The 24,746-nt window shown below is 44.8% G+C and overlaps 1 protein-coding gene across 7 annotated transcripts in view; it reads right to left on the bottom strand.

Moving 5' to 3' along the window:
* The window catches only part of ZNF516 (zinc finger protein 516), a 154,385-nt gene extending 131,317 nt beyond the window's left edge, over positions 1–23,068 (bottom strand). For 3 of the 7 annotated variants that reach the window (XM_073566523.1, XM_073566513.1, XM_073566559.1), the window contains exon 1: positions 16,133–16,717. The gene's annotated coding sequence lies outside the window, so the exon portion shown is untranslated. The other 4 variants (XR_012230540.1, XM_073566542.1, XM_073566534.1 and 1 more) reach the window with 4 other exon arrangements.
* Between the last annotated feature and the right edge of the window lie 1,678 nt (positions 23,069–24,746).

The following is a 24,746-nucleotide window of genomic DNA, read 5'->3' as shown; positions in this document are numbered from 1 at the left end:
CTTACATAAAAAGTTTTCACGTTATATTTAAAAAAATAAAAATAAACCCCAAGGTGTTACCTACAAACACACAACCAGGTAATAGCAAATCACAAATTGGAACTGTTGCTGTGACTTTAATACCAGGAATGCTGCTGTAACTGATAGCAGGAAATGCAATAATTGTTGTAGGCATATGCCTGTATCCAAGGACAAAAGGGTAACACAGCAGCAGGAAAATGGTAAAATTATCTCCTATGCATCAAGCTTCTATGTCACTTGAAAGCCAATCCTACTAATACAAAAAAAAAAAAAAAAAAAAGTAAAAAACGGGAGCATTGAATAACACTGGCCTAGTTCTGGAAATCAAAGACCTGAATATACAACACTGGGTTTGATACAATTGTTACTTACGGTATGTTCTCCCTGCCACCAAACTCCTACAGCATCAGGAACTTACAGGATATCTATTCATTTCAGTAAGGGTATGTGCACACTTTGCGGTTTCTGCTGCGTTTCCGCAGCGTTTTTGGCTCTGCAGAAACGCAGCAGATTCTGCTGCGTTGTACAGTACCTTTATTTCCTATGGAAATCAAAAAAAGCTGTGCACATGCTGCGTTTTTTTCCGCGCGGTTTTGCTGCGGTTTACAATCCGCAGCATGTCAATTGTTTGGTGCAGAAACGCTGCGGTTTTACACCTCATCCATTATGAGGTGTAAAACCGCAGGGCAAAACCGCAGAAAAAACGCAGATAATCCGCAGATAAACCTCAGAAAAACCGCAGCACTTTGTCCTGCGGATTTCCTGCGGTTTTCTCTACAAAATCCGCAGAGACTAAAAACTACGTGTGCACATACCCTAAGGGCATGTGCACACACTGCAGATTCACCTACGGGTTTTTTCCCGCGGAACCGCAGGTAAAGTGACCTGCGGTTTTGTTGCGGTTTGGCCTGCGGTTTTGCCCTGCGGTTTGACACCTGGACAATGGAATAGGTGGCAAACCGCAGCAGAATCCGCAGAAACAATTGACATGCTGCGGGAAAAAAAAACGCAGCTTTTCCGCAGGTAAAAAACCGCAGCGTGAGCACTGCGGTTTTGAAAACCCATAGGCTAACATGGTAAAGTACCATGTCTGCGGAACTGCTGCAGTTCTGCAGGGCCAAAACCGCAGCAGAACCGCAGCAAAACCGCAGCGTGTGCACATACCCTAAAACTACTCCCATAGCATACCATCCTGTTTTTCTTAGAGGAACAGCAACTGCACAGCTTAAATAAAATTAACAATATGTAATCAGATGCATGTGAATGCTGGAAAACAGAATAGCACCTAGCCTGCAAATAAGGAGTTTGGCGAGAGTCTGTGGAATGTCAACTCCTCCACATAAAGGCCGAGGGGCAGGAGGGAATGCAAGCTACTAAATAACAGAATATCTACACACATTTAAACTTTCATCATCTACGTACAGTTGTTTTTTTGTGGGTGCAGCTACTGTAAAAGTCATCTACTGATTCATTGGGAAAAGAAAAGGAGCATGAAAGGATTTCTCTTACTCACCCTACTAGTGCGCCAGCATCAGTAACCTCTCCTGGTTACACAGGGCTGGTAAATAAATAATAATGGTACTACTACAGCAACATTCCTTCAGTCTAGCAATAATGGGTCTGACATCAAATATTCTGAACTTACATTGAAAAGTTCATAGATGTTCTAAATGGGGTCATATTCACATAGGCTGCATATCTGTACTACAGGGCCTCCTCAAAGAAAGCTGGAAGATAATCTACAAGATACAGTATATTGAATATTAGTAAATGCCCCGTCTCACATAACGAGATAGTTAGCGAGATCGCTGAAACGTCACAGATTTTGTGACGCAACAGCGATCTTGCTACATATGACACATATAGCGGCAACCCCCCCCCCGCTGATTGTGCTCGAATGTCCTGGGCCATTTTTTCATCACTGGCATCCTGCTGGCCAGCATGCATCGCTGTGTTTGACGCCGACGAGCGACCTCGTTGGTGACGCAGAACTCAGGGACGCAGGCTGGAATCGTTCAGAATAGCTGCTGTGTGACAACGCACCAGTGATCCTTACCAGGTCGTATCGTTGTCGGAATCGCTGGTGCATCGCTATTTGAAACGGGACCCTAAGTCACATAGAAGTGAGATCCTACTGTCCAACCCCACGTAAATACAAATTTCCACGCCTAAAGCTAAGTTCACACACAAGTAACAAAAAAAAAAAAAAAAAAATTTTTTTCATCTGCATGCAATCCATTTTGTACATCAGCGCTGATGGAAATATACGAGACCAAAAATTGTTTCCTATTTAAATAACGGCATTATGTATCTGTAAAAATCGGATGGTGTGCGGTTGATCTGTATGAAATCAAATTTCTTTTTTGCTCACTATAGACTTCAACAGGCAAGTGTTATCCAAAACACGGAAAAGAACAGAGCATGCTACAATTTTATCAAGTGGACATAGGATCCGTGTGGGAAAAAAAGAATGTCATTTGAACAGACCTATTGAATAACATTGGTCCCAATATCCTTGTGACGTTAGAATTTGTTTCTTTTTAGGCTGTGTGCCCACGTTGCGTTTTTGTAAGCGTTTCCGCAGCGTTTGTGCCGGATCGGAAGCTGCAGAAACACTTACAAGATGCTTCCAATTAATTTGCGTGCTTTTTTGGCTATTTGTGACAATGCATGCGTTTTTAACCGCTCAGGAAACGCTTAGCGGCTAAAAACGCAGCATGCTCATTAATTTCCGCATAGCTGAGCGTTTTTAGCATTCCCCCAATGTTCCCAGAAAACACGTGTCAAAAACGCGTGGCTTTTTGGCAAAAACCACGCAAGAATCACGCGGAAAAAGATGCGCGTTTTCTGGGAAAGGGGATGCGATTCCTGAGCGTTTAAAGACGCTAGCGTGGGCACATAGCCTAAGTTTTTTTTTTATTTTTAAAGCACAGGCAGCACTTGGGCCAAAAATACGACCATGTGAACAGTGTCCAGCAGCATTCATATCTCTGTGTGTCACAGTTTGAGCACAGGCCATAATGCATGGACTATCCACGGGTCAGAATTTGTCTATGAGGCGGTCAAGTTCCGGTCTAGAGGCTGGCGGCCAGTCCATGCTCGGACTGTGACACATGGAAGTGTGATTGTGGCACTAACATGTGCCTACAATTGTTCAGGTTTTATTTTCTAACTGATGATGCCTGATGTGTGCCATATTACCAAACCATGGTGAAACTTAAGGGCCCGTCACACTAAGCGATATCGCTAGCAATATCGCTATAACGTCACTGGTTTTTGTAACGTTATAGCGATATCACTATGTCTGATACTTACCTCCGACCGCTCCCCCGCTGGTTATCGCTGATCGCGCGAGAACGTCCTGGACTGTTCCTCGTCGTCAGCTTCCTGCTGTGACGACGAGCGACGCGTGGACGCGGGCGGGAGGACGTCAGGATCGCCTCGTCTGACAGGTAAGTAGCGACCCCCGACCCCTACGATGTCGCTGGTGAGATCTGCCTGTGGGGCAGCTCACTAGCGACCACTTAGCGATGTACCAGCGATCCTGACCACGTCATATCGCTGTTCGGGATCGCTGGTACATCGCTAGGTGTGACAGTACCTTTAGATATGTACAGTAAGATGTTTTTGGATTGTTTCACTATGTCAGACTTCTGATATTGTATGCTCTCATAGGACGTTTCTTATTGTCACGTGAAAAATAATTAAACATTCAATAAAAAAAATCCTAAAGATAAAATTTAACAAATCAACTACCATTATGTGTATTAATCAAAGGAGTCGGACTAAACACTGATATTTTCTACCTCTAACACTGAAGGAATCTACATTTCCATGTGCTTTTAGAGAAAATAGCTGGACTTGCCAAAAAAAAGTACATTAAATGCAAAACTTAATGTTTGGGTCATGCTGTATTAAAGGGTTTGTCCATACCATTTTTATATTAACATATTGAATCCTGACAGTGTGTAATATGTGATTTGCATACTTCCAATCATGTGCAGACCACTTTCTCATCGGCCGTGTAGGAGCCGTCATGTGATGCCTATGAGTGTTTGGGTATGTGCACACGCTGCGGAATGCTCTGCGGATTTGGCAACGTGGATTTTGTAAAATCCGCAGGTCAAAAGACCTGCGGTTTTTCATCTCCACAAAGGTTGAGATGGGCAAACCGCAGCGGAATCCGCAGAAAGAATTGACATGTCAATTCTTTTTGCGGTTTGGAAACCGCAGCAAATCCACGCGGAAAATTCAGCAGCGTCTGCACACCTTTTTTTTCCCATCAGGTATAAAAGGTACTCTACAACGCAGCAGAAACTGCTGCGGATCCGCAGCGGCCAAATCCACTGTGGATCCGCAGCATGTGCACACAGCCTTAGAGCAGATGCCTAAGGCCTCTTTCACACATCAGGTTTTCGCCGTCAGGCGCGATCCGGCGCTTTTGACAAAAAACGGATCCGGCGAAATGCAATGCCGGATCCGGTTTCCCCCCCATTGACTTGCATTTGCGCCGGATCGCGCCGGATGGCCATGCGTTTCGTCCGGTTTTCGCCGGATCCGGCAATGTGTGTCAATCCGGCGTCTGGAAAAAACGGCTACTGTAACGTTTTTTGTCTCCGGCGAAAAAGCCGGACACGCCGGATCCGGCGCGTCCGGCTTTTTCACACAATGAAAGCCTATGAGCGCCGCAATGCGCCGGATCTGCCGACAGCCGGATCCGGTGGCCGGATCAGGTTTTTTTGGTCTGAGCATGCTCAGTAGCTCTGCCCACAAGACACATATATAAAAGCAAGACAGTGGGACCCTCAGCCACACCCAACATACCACCCAAGACAGCAACCAGGCGCAGGAGAAGGCAGGAGACCACTGCAGCACCATCAGCACCACCACCACGCCAAATGGAGCAGCAAATGGAACATGCTGAGGAGGGGAGTCCAGCAGCAGATGAGAGACGGTAATTATCAAATCCCCCATTCCTCCAAACTAGGGCCATGGAATATCAAGATATTCATTGGCCCTTTGTTTCTCTTTATTCAACAGCCGCCCAAGAGATGCAGCAGCACTGGCAGCAGCTGTAACACCACCCACAGGCATGGAGTCTGGCCAGCAAGAGGACAGCACATCTTCTTCTGGGAGCCCTCCCTCGCATCGTCAGCGTTTGACGGTAAGTTTTTATTTCCAAAATCCATCATCTCTTTAATATATGTCTATTCATTGCCTTTTATTTCAAAACAGGAATCACAAGATGAAGAGGAGCTCCCAGGAGAAGAAGGAAGGGGTGGACAGACACCTGGAGTGGGCTCACAATTGGTAAGTTTTTGGCATCAAACGCAGAAACACAACATCACACTACACACAACACATAGAAAACAATGTTCTGCAGACCACACACAGCTAACAAATGCCTACATCCAAAGACATAACATTTTTTGTTTTCTTCCCTAGTCTTCCCAATCTGGTGCTCGGCCAAGAGGTCCTCGCAGTGCCTCCCAGGGTCGTCGGCGACAGCAACGCGGCGGTCACCAGCGTGTAAGTATAAATATTTTTGCTTTGTTTTTTTGCACTTTTTATTTCATTTCTTTTGTGGAGGCTAATTATGTTATTTTTGTCTTTTTCTTTAACAGCCTTCACAGCGTGCTCCCGACTCTGATGGTGAGGATGGAGGGATTGATGTGGACCACCTCATCGATCTCGTCAGAGAAAGGGAGCCGCTCTGGAATATGGCTGACCGCCGCCACGCTGACCTGATCGTTACCCGATGACTCTGGGAGGAAATCTGTTCGCTCCTTGTGGACCGCTGGGAGGACCTCGATGCTCGGGCCCAGATTAAAGAGCGTAAGTATATACAGTACCGGTTGCTTGATGTAAACCAGTGTTTCCCGAACAACAGTCCTCGTGGTCCCCACGGATCATGTGTTCAGGATTTCTATTTACTATGGAAATCATGAAAACATGACCTCTGGGGACCACGAGGACTGGAGTTTGGGAAACACTGATGTTGTATACTAACCACTCCTTTCTCGTTTCAGGGGACAGAATTGTGAAGCGGTGGCGGTCTGTGAGGGATCGTTTCAAGAAGGAGTTCAATAAAGAGATGCGGGCCCCGAGTGGATCTGGAGGACGCAGGAGCAAGTACAAGTACGCAGAAGCCCTGTCGTTCCTCCGGGAAACAATGGTCACCAGAAGGTAAATATTACACACCACATGTGAAAAAAAAAAATGTTTAGATGTAACAATTTTTTTTCAGCCAGGGCCATGCCATGTCACTTTTTTAAATGTTTTTTTTTTCTCTTTATTCCACAGCACGGTGAGCAGCACTCGGGAGCCTGCACGGTTGGACCCTTCTGAGGCGATCCCTGAGGAGACCGGCACCGAGGGACACTTCGACCGCCCCGGTACATCTGCACCTTCACAGCCTTCCCACACATTCGACCCATCTGTCCCATCCACCAGCACAGGAGCATCGTGGCCGCCTACATTACATGAAGCTGCTGGTGAGGAGATCGCTTTCCCTTTACCCCACCCTTCTGCCCCTGCCACCTCTAGTACACCTGCGGGTACTGGGCGGCAGCGGGGTCAGGAAAAGACTTATGCGCCAGAGTTCTTGCATCTGAATGCATCTTTCCAGAACTGTCTAAAAGTCTTGTCAGAGCAAATCTCCGCAGGCTTTCAGCAGATCAACTCCAGCATTCTGGAGGTGAAGACACTTCTGCAAACCATGCATTCAGAAGCAAGATCTTCGCCAAACCACACCTTTTTCAGGTCTGTTGTGGAGCGCATGGAAACGCTATCTCCTACCCAGCAGATGCATGTAATGCATTCATGCCACGGTGCTCTCCAGCACGTTACCTCCCAACCTCCTCTTCCCACCCCAGTAGTTCCTCCACCTGCACCCCCTCCAGCCACTTTCCATCCTCCCCCTCCTATTACATACCAGCCACCTCCCCACTTCCAGCAACCTCCCCACTTCCAGCAACCTCCCCACTTCCAGCAACCTCCCCACTTCCAGCAACCTCCCCACTTCCAGCAACCTCCCCACTTCCAGCAACCTCCCCACTTCCAGCAACCTCCCCACTTCCAGCAACCTCCCCACTTCCAGCAACCTCCCCACTTCCAGCAACCTCCCCACTTCCAGCAACCTCCCCACTTCCAGCAACCTGCCCCATACCAAACTCCTTCCCCATACAACTTGCCATCAACATCATCTGCTCCTACAGTCCCTGCCCAACCCTCCACTCCACTGCCCACCACCTCTTCTGCCTCCCACATGTCCACCCATTCTGTAGCTTTTTCCACACCTTCACCTCTAACTGTTCCTTCCCCACCACGATCCCAGTCCTCTCTCCACACTCCCAGTGTCGAAGTGTCCCGCAGCCCCTCCAGCAGTATTTCCACCCCACACTACACAGATTTATAATATGTGTGTATTTTAATAAAAATGACCAGTTTTATGGTTTCAAAGCTTTATTAAAAAAGTTTATTAAAATTTAAAAACAGTTTACTAAAAAAAACATTTTTCAATAAAAGTTAAATTATTTTACACTGGTTGTCTGTCATTTCTTTCTGCGGCCAAAAAGGTTAAATACAGGGTATTTAAAAGGTAAAATGGTATTCAAAACTAGGTATATAACTATGGGTAAATTTTAACTTTTTGCCACAGTTGTGTTCCTGGTTGTGTTTGAAGCAAAGTATTTCACCTAAAAAGTTGTGTTTATTGTTGGTGAATTCCTAACAATGTATACAACTTTTGTTAAAAGGTGATATACTTTGCATAAAACACAACCAGGTACACACCTGTGGCCTAAAGCTAAAAATAGTAAGACCATGACAAGATAGCCAACTTTGGTTGGCAAAGGTATATACTGTTGGTACAGAAGGTACACAATTTTGGTTAAGGGCACAAATCTTTCACACTCTGTCATCCTGCCAGTGTACTCTGCCTTGAGGTGACACAAAGTATAGTGCAAAACTGTCCCTCATTATTGAAACCGTCACAGAACTTCTAGTGGTAATGTCATGGTAATCTTGCAAGGTGGTTTCTTCAGAGGTGTCCTCAATGGAAATGGGTTCCTTGCAGATAACAAAATTGTGGAGAACCACGCAAGCTTTGATCACCTCGTCCACAGTTTCTGTCTTGAGGTTGATCGCAGTCAATAGGACCCACCATTTGGCTGTCAGAATACCAAAGGTACATTCAACCATTCTTCTTGCTCTTGTGAGGCGGTAATTAAAAATGCGTTTTGTTCTTGACAATCCTCTGCTACCGTACGGTTTCAAAAGGTGTTCTGACAGCTGGAAGGCTTCATCCCCTACACAGACAAATGGCATAGGTGGACCAGATGTTTGCGGCAGCGGTCTAGGTGGTGGGAACTGGAAGGTGTTTCCATACAGTTTACGCCCCATGGCAGACAGTTTGAAAACTTGAGAGTCATTGGAGCGGCCATAGGCCCCAATATCAACAGCAATAAATTTGTATTCCGCGTCAGCGATGGCCATGAGGACAATTGAAAAATATTTCTTGTAATTGAAATATTCCAATCCCGATCCGGCTGGCTTTACAATGCGGATATGTTTCCCGTCCACAGCGCCCAAGCAGTTGGGAAACTGACATATCTGTTGAAACTTTTCTGAAATTTCAATCCACCTCTCTGTTGTGGGCTCTGGTAAAAACTCTTCAGCTAAGGAGTCCCACAGTGCACGGCATGTGTACTTCACTATTCCAGATATGGTGGAAATCTCGAGTCTGTACTGGAAATGCAGTGACGAAAGGGATTCTCCAGTTGCAAGATATCTGTGGGGAATTAAAAAACAATCAATTAGTTTTAAATCACAGCATTACATACCAAAACTCAGCTATAACACTTGGAGATACAAACTACCACCAACAAGATTGCAGTGAAAGTGTGCTCTGATGCGAGCATATCCAATAAATGTGGCTTACCTTAAAGTCACCATCAGACGCTCTGCGGGTGAAACAGAGAAGCGGCAATAGGTGTCTGCTTTTCTTATGAGGTGTGCAATGCGCTCCACCAAGTAATCAAAATTCTCCATTTTCATCCGAACATATCCAAAAAAATTTATCCGGGTTTCGTCGAAGGTCCATGCATAGTGTAGAATAGACCCCACGCGTCATTCTCTTGGCTGTGATGGGGTGGATCCACAAACGTCGTCTACGATGCCTGATGCGCTGCTGTCTCGCTCTCTCCTTCTCCAGAACAATCACCCTCAAACGATTCGCCTCCGCTGTAAAATCCGCCAAATTCTTTAAAATATTTCCAATGACAACATCCATCTTCGCCAGTAACTTGCTCTTCTCTCCAACCTGCACTTTCTCCTCTACAACCTGTCAAAGAAGGGCTGTAGGAACACGCTATATATAGTTTTTCAGTAGCCAATCCCGTCCGGAAGGCAACAAGGGGTGTTTTTAAAAACCGGATCCGGCGTAATCCGTCGAAAAACGGATGAACCGGATGAGACGGATCCGGTTTTGTCTGACAAGAACAAGACGGATCCGGCAGAAAAACGGATCCGTCACATCCGGTTTTATGAAATATTTGCCGGATCCGGCGCTCCGGCACGACGCCGCATCGCGCCTGACGCCGAAAACCTGATGTGTGAAAGTAGCCTAACAGTGAGCACATTACACATAATAGGGTTTAGAGGGTCATGCTGCATTTAGACAGACAGCCAATTCGAGAATGCTCGTTCCTCGATTTGACTAACTGGTCGGGTCAACCAAGCAGACCAGGAAACACCAAAACAGTGTAATAATCATTATAAGCAGCACATCGCCTGCGTAAACAGGACATGTGCTACATATTACATGATATTATTTGCACCCAGAACATTACAATGCGCAGAATTGTGGACAGCCAAGCTAAAAATGCCTTTAAGCAACCACAAATTGGCATGTAGGTAGCCCATACACACGTGGTCAAAATTGTTGGTATCCCTCGCTTAATGACAGAAAAACCCACAGTGGTGACAAATAACTTGAATTTGACAAGTAATAATAAATAAAATATCTATGAAAATGAACAAATGAAAGTCAGACATTGCTTTTCAACCATGCTTCCACAGTTTTTTTTTTTTTTAAATGAGACTCATGAAATAGGCCTGGACAGACATGATAGTACCCTTAACTTAATATTTTGTTGCACAACCTTTTGAGGCAATCACTGCAATCAAACGATTCCTGTAACTGTCAATGAGACTTCTGATCCTCTCGACAGGTATTTTGGCTCACTCCGAGAGCAAACTGCTCCAGTTGTCTTGTGTTTGAAGGTTGCCTTTTCCAGACGGCATGTTTCAGCTCTTTCCAAAGATGCTCAATAGGATTTAGGTCAGGGCTCATAGAAGGCCACTTCAGAATAGTCCAATGTTTTCCTCTTAGCCATTCTTGGGTGTTGTTTTGGCTCAATATCCTGTTGCAAGACCCATGACCTGCGACTGAGACCAAGCTTTGACAGTGGGCAGCACATTTCTCTATAGAATCCCTTGATAGTCTTGAGATTTCATTTTACCCTGCACAGATTCAAGACACCATATGCCAGATGCAGCAAAGCAGCCCCAGAACATAACAGAGCCTCCTCCATGTTTCACAGTAGGGACAGAGTTCTTCTTGATATGCTTCATTTTTTCATCTGTGAACATAGAGCTGTTGTACCTTGCCAACAAGTTCCATTTTTGTCTCATCTGTCCATAAGACATTCTCCCAAAAGCTTTGTGGCTTGTCAACATGTATTTTGGCAAATTTCAGTCTAACTTTATGTTGTTTTTTTCTTCCAACAATGGTGTCCTCCTCGGTCATCTCCCATGAAGTCCACTTTGGGTCATACAACGACGCATGGTGCGATCTGACACTGATGTTCCTTGAGCTTGAAGTTCACCCTTAATCTGTTTAGAAGTTTTTCTGGGTTCTTTTGTTACTATTCGTATTATCCGTCTCTTTGATTTGTCATCAATTTTCCTCCTGCAGCCACGTCCAGGGAGGTTGGCTACAGTCCCATGGAGCTTTAAATTTCTGAATAATATATGCAACTGTAGTCACAGGAACATCAAGCTGCTTGGGAGATGGTCTTAGTTTTAACGAACATGTTTGTCTAAAATTTTCTTTCTAATCTCCCAAGACAACTCATTCCATCGCTTCCTCTGGTCCATGTTGAGTGTGATACTCACTGTGCTGTTTGATGACATGATGTGTATCTGTAGCCCTATATACAGGCCCACTCACTGATTCCAAGATTGTAGACACCTGTGATGCTAATTAGTGGACGCACCTCGATTTAATATGTCCCTTTTGTCACATTGTTTTCAGGGGTACCATCATTTCCGTCCAGGCCCATTTCATGAGTTTTACTTATTGTATTTTTTTTTTTTAATTATTTGGAAGCATGGTTGAAAAGCAATGTCTAACTTTCATTTGTTCATTTTCATAGATTTTTTATTTAATATTCATTTTGTCAGATTCAAGTTATTTCTGTCACCATTGTGGGTTTTTCTGTTATTAAACGAGGGGTACCAACAATTTTGACCACGTGTGTAGGTAGCCATTTAATAGCAGCAGTCCACAAGTATAAACCCAGCTTTAGACTCCCTTACCAATTATATAAAATGATAGACAACCTCTGTAAAGGGGGTTTTACACATAGCGATATCGCTAGCAATATCGCTAAAGCATCACTGATTTGGTGACGTAGCAGCGATATCACTAGCGATATCGCTATGTGTGATACTTACCTCCGACCGGCTCCCCCGCTGTCTGTCGTTGATCGCGCAGCTCCATTTCTCGCCGGGCGCTTCCTGTGGCGCTGACGAGCGACGTGTGGAGGCGGACGGGAGGATCGCCACGTCTGAAAGGTAAGTAACGACCGCTGTATCGCTGCTGCATTGCTGTGAGATCTGCCTGTGTGGCAGCTCACTAGCGATCATTTAGCGATGCACCAGCGATCCTGACCGGGTCGTATCGTGGTCGGGATCGCTGGTGCATCGCTAAATGTAAAAGGGCCTTAAGACACCATGGTCTCAAAAAACAGTTCAAATAAAAGTTCAAGTTTCCTGCAACAATTGTGTATATTCTTGTTTAAAAAGAAAAAAGCGAAGTAGTTCTAGCTCCTTAAAACGTAGTTCCTTTATTAAGTCATTTTAAAATTTATATAGAAAATGGCATGCTCTCATGTGGACAAGGTATATCAAAGACAAAGCGTTTCGATCAAAAGATCTTTCTCAAGTCTTTCTTGTTTCACATTATTTGCTGACTGGACATTTAGCCAGAAGACCAGTAGGGACATGGTTGTATACATACAGACTTTAATAAAACAAATATTAATGTTCAAGCAATGACAGTCTACACAGTAAAGCTTCCACTTTGTGCATTCAACATGATACAATTACAAAACACTGTCTACTTTCTGGGCATAGGTTATAGTACTGAAAACTGGACAATATCAATGTCACCGCAGCTCCAAATACAACATGGCACACTGCAGACAATGTGCAGTGTTTGCTGGAGGTTATAAAAATATAACGTACAAACTCCTGAACTGTGTGGTGTGGTTTACACATTAACCATCCTAGCAAGCCAAAATGGCTTTCTAAATGAAGTGCAGCAAAACCTCTCGTCTTTTAAGAAGCAGCTGTTACCATTTAGACATCTGAAAAGCATAACTACCAGAAAGACAGCACAATCACTGTCCCTCTCTCATCATAATAAAATGGTTAACCCAAATGGCCCAATAAATTATTTTAAAGGCTCAGCCACATCTCAGATGGCCTTTAAATTACCAGATGAACACACCAAAACTCAAATGCAAACCAACCATATCTGAATGCAGCCTCAGTGATGGCCTAGGAGAGCTGGTCACTTGGCTCATCATGTAACCTGCATGGAAGTGGGATTATAAAGTTACACTGCTTTAGAGTTTGAGTTATGTAATCAAATGTTGTTTTCTCCTCTTGGAAGAGAATGGAGTCAAAATTCTACTATACATGTCACATGTATTTAAGAGTTTTGACACTTTTCACACCCCAATAGGCGCTTCTACAGAAGTACAGCATGCTGTTTTCCCAACAGACATGCTTGCACTCTTCCGATAGGAGCTTATTCCTGTTCTCATGGACTCATGATGCAGCAGAGACATCCACACCTGGGGCACAACAATGGCTGGGATAACACTCAACAATATTGCTTAGGTCACACATTAAAGGCAACATGCCAAACACAGCTGAATCTTGTTACATACAGCTCCAATGTAATGAAAGTAGCTGAAAAAACAAGCCCTATTTAGGTATGGAAGCAAGATATAGGGCTCGCCAGCTGCAGAGGTACAATTTTAGGAGTCTATTTATCAAGCTCTGATGTCAATACTCCAAAACTTTTCATAGAACAGCAGATGGATCACGAGAGGCTGAGCAGTGTCTCTAAATACTGACTATTTCCAATAATGTATTTTAAATAATGCGTACTACCTGTAAGACATGATTACAGTAGTTTAAAAGAAAAAAAGCGCTTACATAACTTCTTGCAAAGCTTTGGAAAAAATACCTAACAACCAATATGGCTTCAAAGAACTGCCAGGTCAAGGTAGTGGAGAAGATGACTAGCCTCAACCAGTCTTAATAAATTCTTGACTAAGGGTCCATTTACATAAACAGACGGCCAATCTTTACTGTTTGGTGGTCATTTAAACGCCTGTTTACGCAGGCAGACCAAAGTAAACGATGTCTACTTAGCAATATGTAATAGATCACGCAGTGCCATTGATCTCAGCAAAGAAAGTACCGTTTACACAGGACGACGCACCAACGAGAATGAAGATTTTCTTTTGCGCTGAGCAAAAAAGGACATTTCACCCAATGAATGAGCGCTTTGCTTTTTCATCGAATGATCGGCAGCCTGATTACACAGCAATACTGTGAATCATGCAGTTTTATGAATGGGGAATACAATACATACAATTATCCTTTCTATATACTTTGAATACTTGAGGATTCAGTCATGCATTTTATACCCTATTCACATGTTTATTACGACAGTGGATTCCAGCCATGGATTAGCCCTCAACAAATCACAATATGCCTAAACCTCATGCGGATCTGCTGGCATAGTGGCAGACTGTTCCAATTTTACCGTTGGATTTCTACCATGGATTCATTGACAAATCCACGTGAAATGTGCCTATGGCAAATTCCACAAGTCACCAAGCAAGGTCTAAATATATTTTTCTGCACTTCTGAAGAAAAACAGTCTCAAAATTTGACAGCCAATTTTAAAGTTCAAGTGCATATTTTTTAGATCGAAAAATGCCTAAAAAAAAAAAAAAAAAAAAAAGTCACCAAGATTATGTAACATATGCCAAAATTTCAAGGGTTGACTACATCACCTCAAAACATCAGACACTTCTAAACATATAAAGCCAATTTATAAGAGGAGACATGTTCAAACACATGTTACAGGAAGAGATGCCATAAGGCCAAGCTGCACTAAAGATCATTAAGTCTGAGTTCATTGATCTTTGGGCCGTCCCAAAATGCAGGGTCACGTCTGACCGATTGCTGGCAAACATATGCTGCATCAAAAACTGCCTGCTACCACGCAAGTTACATAGCCTGTGAAAACACAAGCTGATAAGTTTTTTGAGGAAAACACAAAGCAAATGTGAAAAAAGATGACAAAGAAAGACGCAGCAGAGAACACATTCATCAGGTTGAAGCATAACAACAGTCCCGCCCTGCATGCCTTTTACGTCAAGATATAGTTCTACAATAACTATCAGATATAAGAAAAAAAAATAAACTCAACAAATCCCAGGAGCCAAGTAGCTATTGACAACTATTTGAATTGGATGCACGGCTACTAGAATGGCTAGCAGCCAACTGAACCATAAAAAAGCCAAAGTCAAGGATACTAAGCCCGTCCCATGGTAATAAAGAGGGTAGTCTCTCGGAGAGGGTGGTGTTAAAATAACTTTCTGCCATGCCCACTACTCTAAGCAATCCAAGCTTTCAAAGTGAAATCGCAAACTCACTAGATTTCTCAATTTGTACCTTCCTGCCAAAAAAAAGGTCACAGCCTGGTAGCTGAAGTGCACCCAAAGCACCACCTGTGGAACCAAGACTAAACAGAGGGCCAGGCGCTGAGCGTCCCGCCATTGTCTGCTGCTCCATTCCAGAAAATAGCAATTGTGTTATACCCAAACACACAAGAGCTCTGCCGAGAACAACGCTATTTCACAACAGACTGACAAATCCCTTTTCTTACCAGCACCATGGCTTATTTAATAAGAACTTCGCTGCAGCGTCTGCATTAACCCCTACGGCACTAAAGCTATTGTGAATTGTACACAAGTGCTGGAGAAAATAAGAATGAAAGAGGAAAAAAAGAAAAAGTGGCACAACAAGACGGATCTCACTGCAGATATGGAAATCCACAAATGAATATACATTATGTTGGGTGGCTAGATGCAGATGATTGGCATTCCTGGCAATAAAAGGTTGTTTCACAACAAAAGGAACATGACGTAAGATGAGCTGCCCACTTCTGTACAGTTCCAGCCTTGACGGGGAACATATCAAGTGATTATTATTCTTAACAAAGGACATCCTGACCCTAGAGTCACAGGAGCCCTCCAGAAAGTAACAGCAACTTCTGCACATAGGTGACAGCAGACATATTTGGGAGATATTGGCCCCAAACACAGCACAGAATCCGTTCTCAGGACCCCAGATCTCTCACGATGACCCCTGCAGGTAGCCTGTGGATGCCTCCTTACTGATGACCCCACAGGTGCTGCTGAGGTCACACAGACAATACATGAGGCATGATGTGCAGCCCCCCCCCAGTCACGGATTCATCTCCACACATAAGCACTGGCTGGCCATGAATGATTCAGGCTGCATGGGGGGCAGCACTATAGGGGGCTGCTTCCCTCCTCTTTGTTGTAGAAAGTTACACAGGGGCTTTCACTAGTCCTGCACTTGGCCAGGCCGATCCTCCCTCCTTCCCTCCTCGGGAAGACAATACATTGTGTGCCCCCTCCGGAGAGCCATGGCTGCCACGCCTCAGCCTGCACCCTGGGCACCACAACAAACTTCCTCCTCTCCATGTATTTACCTCTGGGATGCGAGTGCAGCTCCAGTATAGGCACAGCAGGTCCGGCTCTGGCATCTGGCACTGCCCACAACATCCAGCTCCGGGGAGAGAGGGCAAATGGAAACTTCTCAACACAAATGTGGCGGCTCCGGTGTCAGCGGCCACACGGAGAGCGGAGCCGGAGCACGGGGCTTTGTTGGGGGCCAGAAGTTGGGTTTTGCCTGTTTGTTGAGCTTCTCTCTCACTCCCAGTATACAGAGTGACGCGCTCACTAGAGGGGGAGCCGCTCCATGCTCGCCGCCCAGCTATGCAGGAGCTCCGCCCCCCGACACTGCACGGCAACGGCTCCCAGGCAGGCCAGGTACGGGAGGGAACACCGTCACAATGGTGTGTGTGAGGAAATAACACAGCGCTCCTCCACTGAATAAAGTGATAACGACCAATCAGGTGGCGTCTTACGTTTACAACCTGCACTGGAAATATGATAGCACAATTCTTATTGGTCCTCTGAAGTTATCGACCAATCAGTTGGCATCTTATGTTTACAACCAGCGCTGGAAATATAATAAATTCATTCTTATTTGTCCTTTGAAGTTACTGCTGACCAGTCAATTAGCGTCTTACATTTTATAACCTGCTCTGGACGTGTGATAGCTGAATTCTTATTAACAGCTGATGTCTTATGGACTTCTGATTGGTCAGTATACTCCCAGGCGACCAATAAGGTGACGTCTTACTTCCAGTGCTAGTGATGTAAAACGACACCTGATGATAGGCCACCCCAGCAGACCGATAACAATAAACCTGTCATAGTTGGAAGACGGCGCAGGTCCTAAAATTAATGACCAATCGGGCGGCTTGTTACATTTATTCACCTGCGCTGGAAGTATGCTAGCTGAATTCCTATTGGGTGACTGGAGTTTCCAGTGATGGGAGGAGCAGGCACATATTGCTGCCGGCCTGTCTCTTCACTTCACAGCACAATAAGCCTCTCATGCAGGGGGAGGTCCGCATAATCCTCACACAAGAAACTATCTAGTGCTTGTGCTAATTTAATAGAGGACTAGTATGCGGCTGCATTCCCCTCATATGTGGGGGGCACACTTCTGCCCCCCACCTGCCATTAGGCTCCACATTAGCCGCCATACACTTGTGGAACATCCTGGGGGTTTAAGCTGCTTTCATGAAAGCCAAATAATTTCTAAAGGATTATATATTTTTTGTGGGTGAAGTTTGGGGGGGGATTAGCCTGCATATAACGTGCTGCTATGGGCCCTGACAGACATTCCTGCACTCAATGTGCCTTTTGTGCTGGGCAGAACTGGTCATTATTCATGGCATTCAGGGATCTGCGCCGGCGAGCTGCACTTCTTATTCTTCCATGCTGCTCGCCGTACGGTTACAGTGTCCACCATTAACTCGTCTAATTGTTTTACGACTAATTTGCACATCTGCTCACAGTTTAGGATTCTGGGATACAGAGCCGGCGATATAGTACTGGGTCTAGCTGGCCACTTACTGGTGCCACCCCATTATGGCTGCCGCTCCCAAACTGCGTCCTAAGACCTGTTTCACACATCCGTTTTTTAGCTCAGTTAAAATCCGTCAAAATGGCGGAAAATGGATCCGTTGGCGGATTTGAACAAACGGGTGTCACCGGACCGTTATTTTGACAGATCCGGATGATAGAGAGAGAGTTTTTTTTTCAGCCGCCAGAACAGAGTTTAGGGTTAAATTTTCAGCTGAGTCAATTCCTCCAGGCATGCACACTGTAAAATGCGGATCCGGCCGGCCAAAAAAACGTTGCATTGTCCGTCCGGGCAACTTGTTTTGGCGGATCCGTATAAAAACGGGTCCAACGGATGACCATCCGTCGGTAATGCAACCCAATGGGGGAAAAAAACGGCGGATTTTGACTGATGGTGACAGACGGATGTGTGAAAGAAGCCTAACAAGTGCAAACAATTATGCACAAAATTTTAGTTACTGTGTAGGCCGAGTCAAGGACTACACGGTGACACTAACATGGCAGTATCACATTGCACCTAATGAGTTCCTATAGCGTCGCGCTGCGACCTCTGGCAGCTACGACACAGCTGCACTTGTTTCCAAATGTGTTGGATTCTCTGCCGCCGGTCACATCACATGCAACTCACTTGCTATAGACTGTAATGCAAGGCAGATGTAACTGCAATTTGGCTTTTTTATTTAACGGGGAGAAAAAAACAGCAAAAATCACAACTCAAAAATAGTGGCATGACAACAAGGCGCAGACTAGTTGTACAAGTTTTTTTTTTTGTCGCATGGCGTATCTGAGAATTCCACATCACCGTGTAGCCCTAGCCTTAAAGTAAAAAAATGTTTTATTATACTCATCCGAGGGGCAGTCCAGGTGCGATGGGTGTCGCAGGTCTGGCACCTCCCATCTTCCTGTGACACCGCCCTCCTGCTTGCTTCATCGCTCCCAGCATCGCGCTCCTGCGCAGGCGTACTTCCCTGTTGAGGGCAGAGTAAAGTATGGTAGTGCACAGGTGCTGGGCCTCTCTGATCTTTCCCAGCACACTGCAGTACTTTGCTCTGCCCTCAACAGGGAAGATAAGTACGCCTGCGCAGGAGCGTGGTGCTGGGGAGCCATGAAGCAAGCAGGAGGGCAGTGTCACAGGAAGATGGGAGGCGTCGGACGTGGACCGGCGACACCCATTGGACTGGACCGCTCCCCCAGGCGAGTATAATAAGGGTATGTGCACACGCTGCGGATTCTGCGTTGTACAGTACCATTAAAATCAATGAAAGACAAAAAATGCAGTGCACATGCCCCAGATTTTTTCACGCGGATTTGCTGCGGTTTCAAATCCGCAGCATGCCAATTATTTGTGCGGAATCCGCAGCGGTCTCATACTTGCTCCATTGTAGAGGTGTGAAACTGCAGGGGAAAACCGCAGGCTAATCCGCAGATAAAATCCGCGCAGAAAAGTCCGCAGACGAATCCACAGCATGAGCACGCACCCTAAAACTTATTTTTCTTAACTTTCAGGTCGGACCGGGGGCTTATTACAGCATTATAGAATGCTGTAGATAAGCCCTGAAAGGCAGCGGCCTCATCTTATAGCGGCCAAAACAGATGACAGGTTCCCTTTAATTGTAGATTTTAACCGCCCATTATTGTCCATGGGGAAAATCCATAATTAATTTTAATTATTTACATAGGTGAGAATGACATGCAGTGGACTGAAAAATATGCAAAACAGCTCAATTTCTAAAAATAAAAGCAAAACTAGCATGAGATTACTAAAACCACAACCACTGTGCTAGGATTGTATACTGTTGTGTAGTTTCCATAACATACAGTAAAAAAAAAAAAAAAAAGAAATGAAATCAGAAAAAAAAAAAAAAATTATGCCTTGTTTTTAAAAGTTTATCTTCCGTATAAAAAGCCCTTCTGGAGGGCGATATCTCTTTTGGTTGGAGCCAATAAGTTTAATGACACAGAGATAGCTATATATATATATATAAACCTTTTCCAAGTCAAATCATTACATGGATTTCCAGTGAATAAAGACAACCTGCTGACTCTCCATACAGTCACAGGAGTGGGCTCCAGACATTGATACAGTGGGGCATGACTGGTAAAACCACTCTTGTAGCTTGAACAATGTCCCTATTGATGACATATCATCATGCACACATGTGAACATAGAACTGGGGGAAACCAAACCGCGACAGAGAAGAAGCAGTAAAGAATTCTTCAGGTAATTATACAGCGAGTTTTTTTGTTTGTTTTTTTATAGTAAACCCTGGTACTCTTATGTACAAGGAGTAAATGTAGACCAGAAAAATCTAACATGTAATTCCTCTAGGTTTCTGCTCCAGATTTGCAGTTTACACGTCTCTTCATTCTATGGGGCCCAATTCACACACGACACTAACTGCTTTTATTTATGATCAGAATCCATACAGAAACTACTTAAATATGGTAGGTGACATGTCACTTACTAAAATAGTTTTTGAAACTACGCTGGGAAAAAAAAAAGCTACCTTATGAACGCCAATATGATGACCCCATTTAAAAAAATGGGAAGTGTCAACAGTCCTATTAGGATATCCTTCACATGGCTTTTTTGGCATGTGAAAGATCACACTGAAAAAACAAACACCAAAAAGAAAAAGCCCACTTTTTATGTACATATTATATGTAGTTATTCACTCAAACATGCCTAGTGCATGCTAGACTTTGTAGAAAAAAAAGCAATATGCACGCATAATACACCCAAAATAGCACAACTAGCATTGAGCTTCTTTAAAAAAAAAATAAATTGGCATTTTTCTTTCAACCCTGGGTGTGACACTGTCCTCATAGATATTAAAAAGTTATTGTAAATAAATGTGTACATAATGTGCCATTTTGAAGTAAAATGAAAGGCTCACACCTCTTGCGGGATATGGTCATGGCAACGTACACTTCTTGCGGAATATGGTCATGGCTACGTGCACGTCTTGCGGGATGTGGTCATGGCTAGTGAACATAGCCAGAGTCAACTGAAAGGAGACTTAATAGCTGTCTACAAATATCTCAAGGGCTGTCACATTGTAGAAGGATCATTTGCAGAAAGAAAGACTAGAAGCAATGGGAGGAGACACAGATTAGATATTAGAAAAAAACTTTTTGACAGTGAGGGTGATCAATGAGTGGAACAGGCTGCCATGAGAGGTGGTGAGTTCTCCTTCAATAGAAGTCTTCAAACAGAGGCTGGACAGACATCTGCCTGGGATGATTTAGTGAATCCTGCTTTGAGCAGGGGGTAGGACCAGATGGCCCAGGAGGTCCCTTCCAACTCTACAGTTGTATGATTCTATGGGCATGGTTTCTAAAAAGTCACACAACCTTCAGAAGTTTGTCACACCTGTTGGGACCATTACCTTGTTACCAACAAAAATGCCATGTGTGTCAATGACATCAGAGAAAGTCATAACTTTAATAAGAACAAGCAGATTAAAAAAAAACGAACAAAAAACAAACAAACACATTTTAACATTAATAACCCCCACGAAACTTTCAGTGTGTCTGACAAGTTTCTGCCTCACATTTCAATGACACTTTACAAAGAAAGAAGAACATGCTCAGGCACTGGAGGGGTTAATATGACCACAGTACCCCATACACTAGCTCGGCTGGAACACTATGACCAGCCTACAAGTCACCAGCACCCAAAAATTGGAGGCAGCGTCACCTGTGTGTGAGCAGTGCAGCACACATCTCCTCCCCTGCCACAGCCACCTGTGGTGCCCATGGATGTCCCCCCTTCTCTCCTGTGCAGGTTCCATGGAATATGGGTGACAGGAGAAGTAAATACAGATAAGCCATTGCTGGGGAGGGAGCTCTGGCTGGAATGACTTAAGCCCCCAGACGGATTGGTGTGCTACCTTGTCCCTCTGCTCTCAGGGAGGGGATAGGCAAATCTCGGCTGCTTGCCATCCTCCATAGCCCTGTCTTCCTAGGAATCTCCATCTGCCCTACTCGGCCATCCCCGCCCCTCAGCAGCCACCTAACTACTATACACCCCACAATCACCTCTTCTTCTGTATATCCTTTTGTTTCTGCACTGCGAGCAGGAAACAGTGAACTGCAGCACTGAGAAGTGGGGGATGGGACAGGGAAGGGACTTGTGGGCCTCTGCCCAAAATGGGACTTTGACCTTATATCGATCTACAAAAGATGTCGGAATTTAGAAGAAGAAGGAGAAAGAAAATTCCCAAGCAGCCATCCCCAAGTAATGGGCAGTTTCATGATCAGGCGCCAGCCATCGTGCTTCCTTAGGAACTGACCTATTTTTGGCTGGAGATAAACGATCATGTTAGCAGATGTTAATCTTGTAATCTGTAAGCACTTCCCAGACCCGCTTCTCCGACATGTCTGCCACAGGCAGCGGTGACATAGATGGCAGCACCTCATGGACCACAGCCACAGGTTCCCTCCATCGTCACCCTGCGCTACTTTCCTATTTACTAGATACAACTACACGGCCATGACATGAGTGACGAGCAAACAATAGGTGATCAGACCCGGCCATTCCCCAGGGGAAGGCTTATTAGAACCAGCATTACCCAGCGATGGCTCCAAGACACAGCCACACTTTCCTATACAGGAGCCTGACACATGATTGCTGGAGCAAACAAGGGCTGATTGTCATTCTACACCAACCTCCATACATACTCAGCCCATTTCAATACCCCACCCAGTCAGCTTTCCACAAACTTTCCCAAACTTGTCCAAGCACATAGATCCCCAATTAGATCCTTATGTGGATCTGGCTCAGATCAAAAGGAAAGAGCATTAGCATAAAGTAGGGATCCACTCCGATCTAGTCCAGGGAAGGCTTGCTGTGTGGAGAGTAGCTGTGCACTGTGCCCTCCACCCCCAACTTCCTCTCCTACACTTCTCTGATGGGTGTATGGCCACATACAGAAGTCATGGGAAATCTCCAGCAGACAAAAGCAGCAGCAGGCGGTGCACCCTCCCAATCACTCCGATCAGCAGAGCCCCTAATAATGGGAGAAGTAGCCGTCTCAGCAGGCTGCCATATGACGAAGCTATATATGTGGCCATCAGGCTAGGTAGCCAGGAAGAATACAGGCAGCTCCTCATTCAGGCTGCCTCAGGACTCCATGTCCTCAATGCAGTAAAACGATCGCGAGAAAAAAAAAGACTGGCAGAAAAAAAGGCAAAGTTCCATTATAAGTCATGCAAATGCTAAATAAAGCGGCTGCTGCTTCCACCCAAAGAACTTGTCTCGCCAGCCCCCTGTCATCTGTCACTTACCTCCCACTGTGGACACAAGGGAGAGTGTTTTATTGAGGACACAGACAAACAGGAATCTGAAGGTGAAACCATGCACTGAATGCAATAAAGAAAGAAGTGCACATGATTGACTGAGACCGCACCACTGTCTCACAGGGGACTCCGCTGGCGGCTGGGGCTCTCCGCTCACACACGGCGCTCCTCACCCGGGCTTCCTGCTCCCACCGCGCCCAGTGTCACACACACTTCACCTGGTAATGTGCCACACACCCGAGACAGGCCTGAGCCCCGATCTGTCAGTCATCTGCTCAGAGGGTATGTCAGGGTGTCCCCCGCAGGCAGGACAGTGGTATGGCCTAAATTAAATGCACACACACTATCTACTATTGTCTCATCAGCTCACACAAAGTTCTGCCTCAACGCGGGGAAAGTGTGCGGGCATCAAATGACTCCTACATATCACTGACGGCAAGATTGCAGCACACTGCTCCCCTGTCTGCGGCTGTACACATGTGTATACACACAATCATATATAATATCCCACTGCTCCCCTGTCTGCGGCTGTACACATGTGTATACACACAATCATATATAATATCCCACTGCTCCCCTGTCTGCACCCTCTATATATACTGTACACATGTGTATACACATAATCATATATACTATCACACTGCTCCCCTGTCTGCGGCTGTACACATGTGTATACACAAAATCATATATAATATCCCACTGCTCCCCTGTCTGCGGCTGTACACATGTGTATACACACAATCATATATAATATCCCACTGCTCCCCTGTCTGCACCCTCTATATATACTGTACCCATGTGTATACACATAATCATATATACTATCACACTGCTCCCCTGTCTGCGGCTGTACACATGTGTATACACACAATCATATATAATATCCCACTGCTCCCCTGTCTGCACCCTCTATATATACTGTACACATGTGTATACACATAATCATATATACTATCACACTGCTCCCCTGTCTGCGGCTGTACACATGTGTATACACACAATCATATATAATATCCCACTGCTCCCCTGTCTGCGGCTGTACACATGTGTATACACACAATCATATATAATATCCCACTGCTCCCCTGTCTGCACCCTCTATATATACTGTACCCATGAATATACACATAATCATATATACTATCACACTGCTCCCCTGTCTGCGGCTGTACACATGTGTATACACACAATCATATATAATATCCCACTGCTCCCCTGTCTGCACCCTCTATATATACTGTACCCATGTGTATACACATAATCATATATAATATCACACTGCTCCCCTGTCTGCGGCTGTACACATGTGTATACACACAATCATATATAATATCACACTGCTCCCCTGTCTGCACCCTCTATATATCCTGTACCCATGTGTATACATATAATCATATATACTATCACACTGCTCCCCTGTCTGCACCCTCTATATATCCTGTACCCATGTGTATACATGTAATCATATATAATATCACACTGCTCCCCTGTCTGCACCCTCTATATATACTGTACACATGTGTATACACATAATCATATATGATATCCCACTGCTCCCCTGTCTGCACCCTCTATATATACTGTACCCATGTGTATACACATAATCATATATAATATCACACTGCTCCCCTGTCTGCGGCTGTACACATGTGTATACACACAATCATATATAATATCCCACTGCTCCCCTGTTTGCACCCTCTATATATACTGTACACATGTGTATACACATAATCATATATAATATCCCACTGCTCCCCTGTCTGCACCCTCTATATATACTGTACACATGTGTATACACATAAT

The sequence above is a fragment of the Dendrobates tinctorius genome, unplaced genomic scaffold (genome assembly GCF_039654945.1).
Source record: "Dendrobates tinctorius isolate UK_male_01 unplaced genomic scaffold, ASM3965494v1 ptg000004l, whole genome shotgun sequence".
Lineage (NCBI taxonomy): Eukaryota > Metazoa > Chordata > Amphibia > Anura > Dendrobatidae > Dendrobates > Dendrobates tinctorius.
Note: the sequence above shows the minus strand (reverse complement) of the source record. Positions and strands in the feature narration are given on the sequence as shown.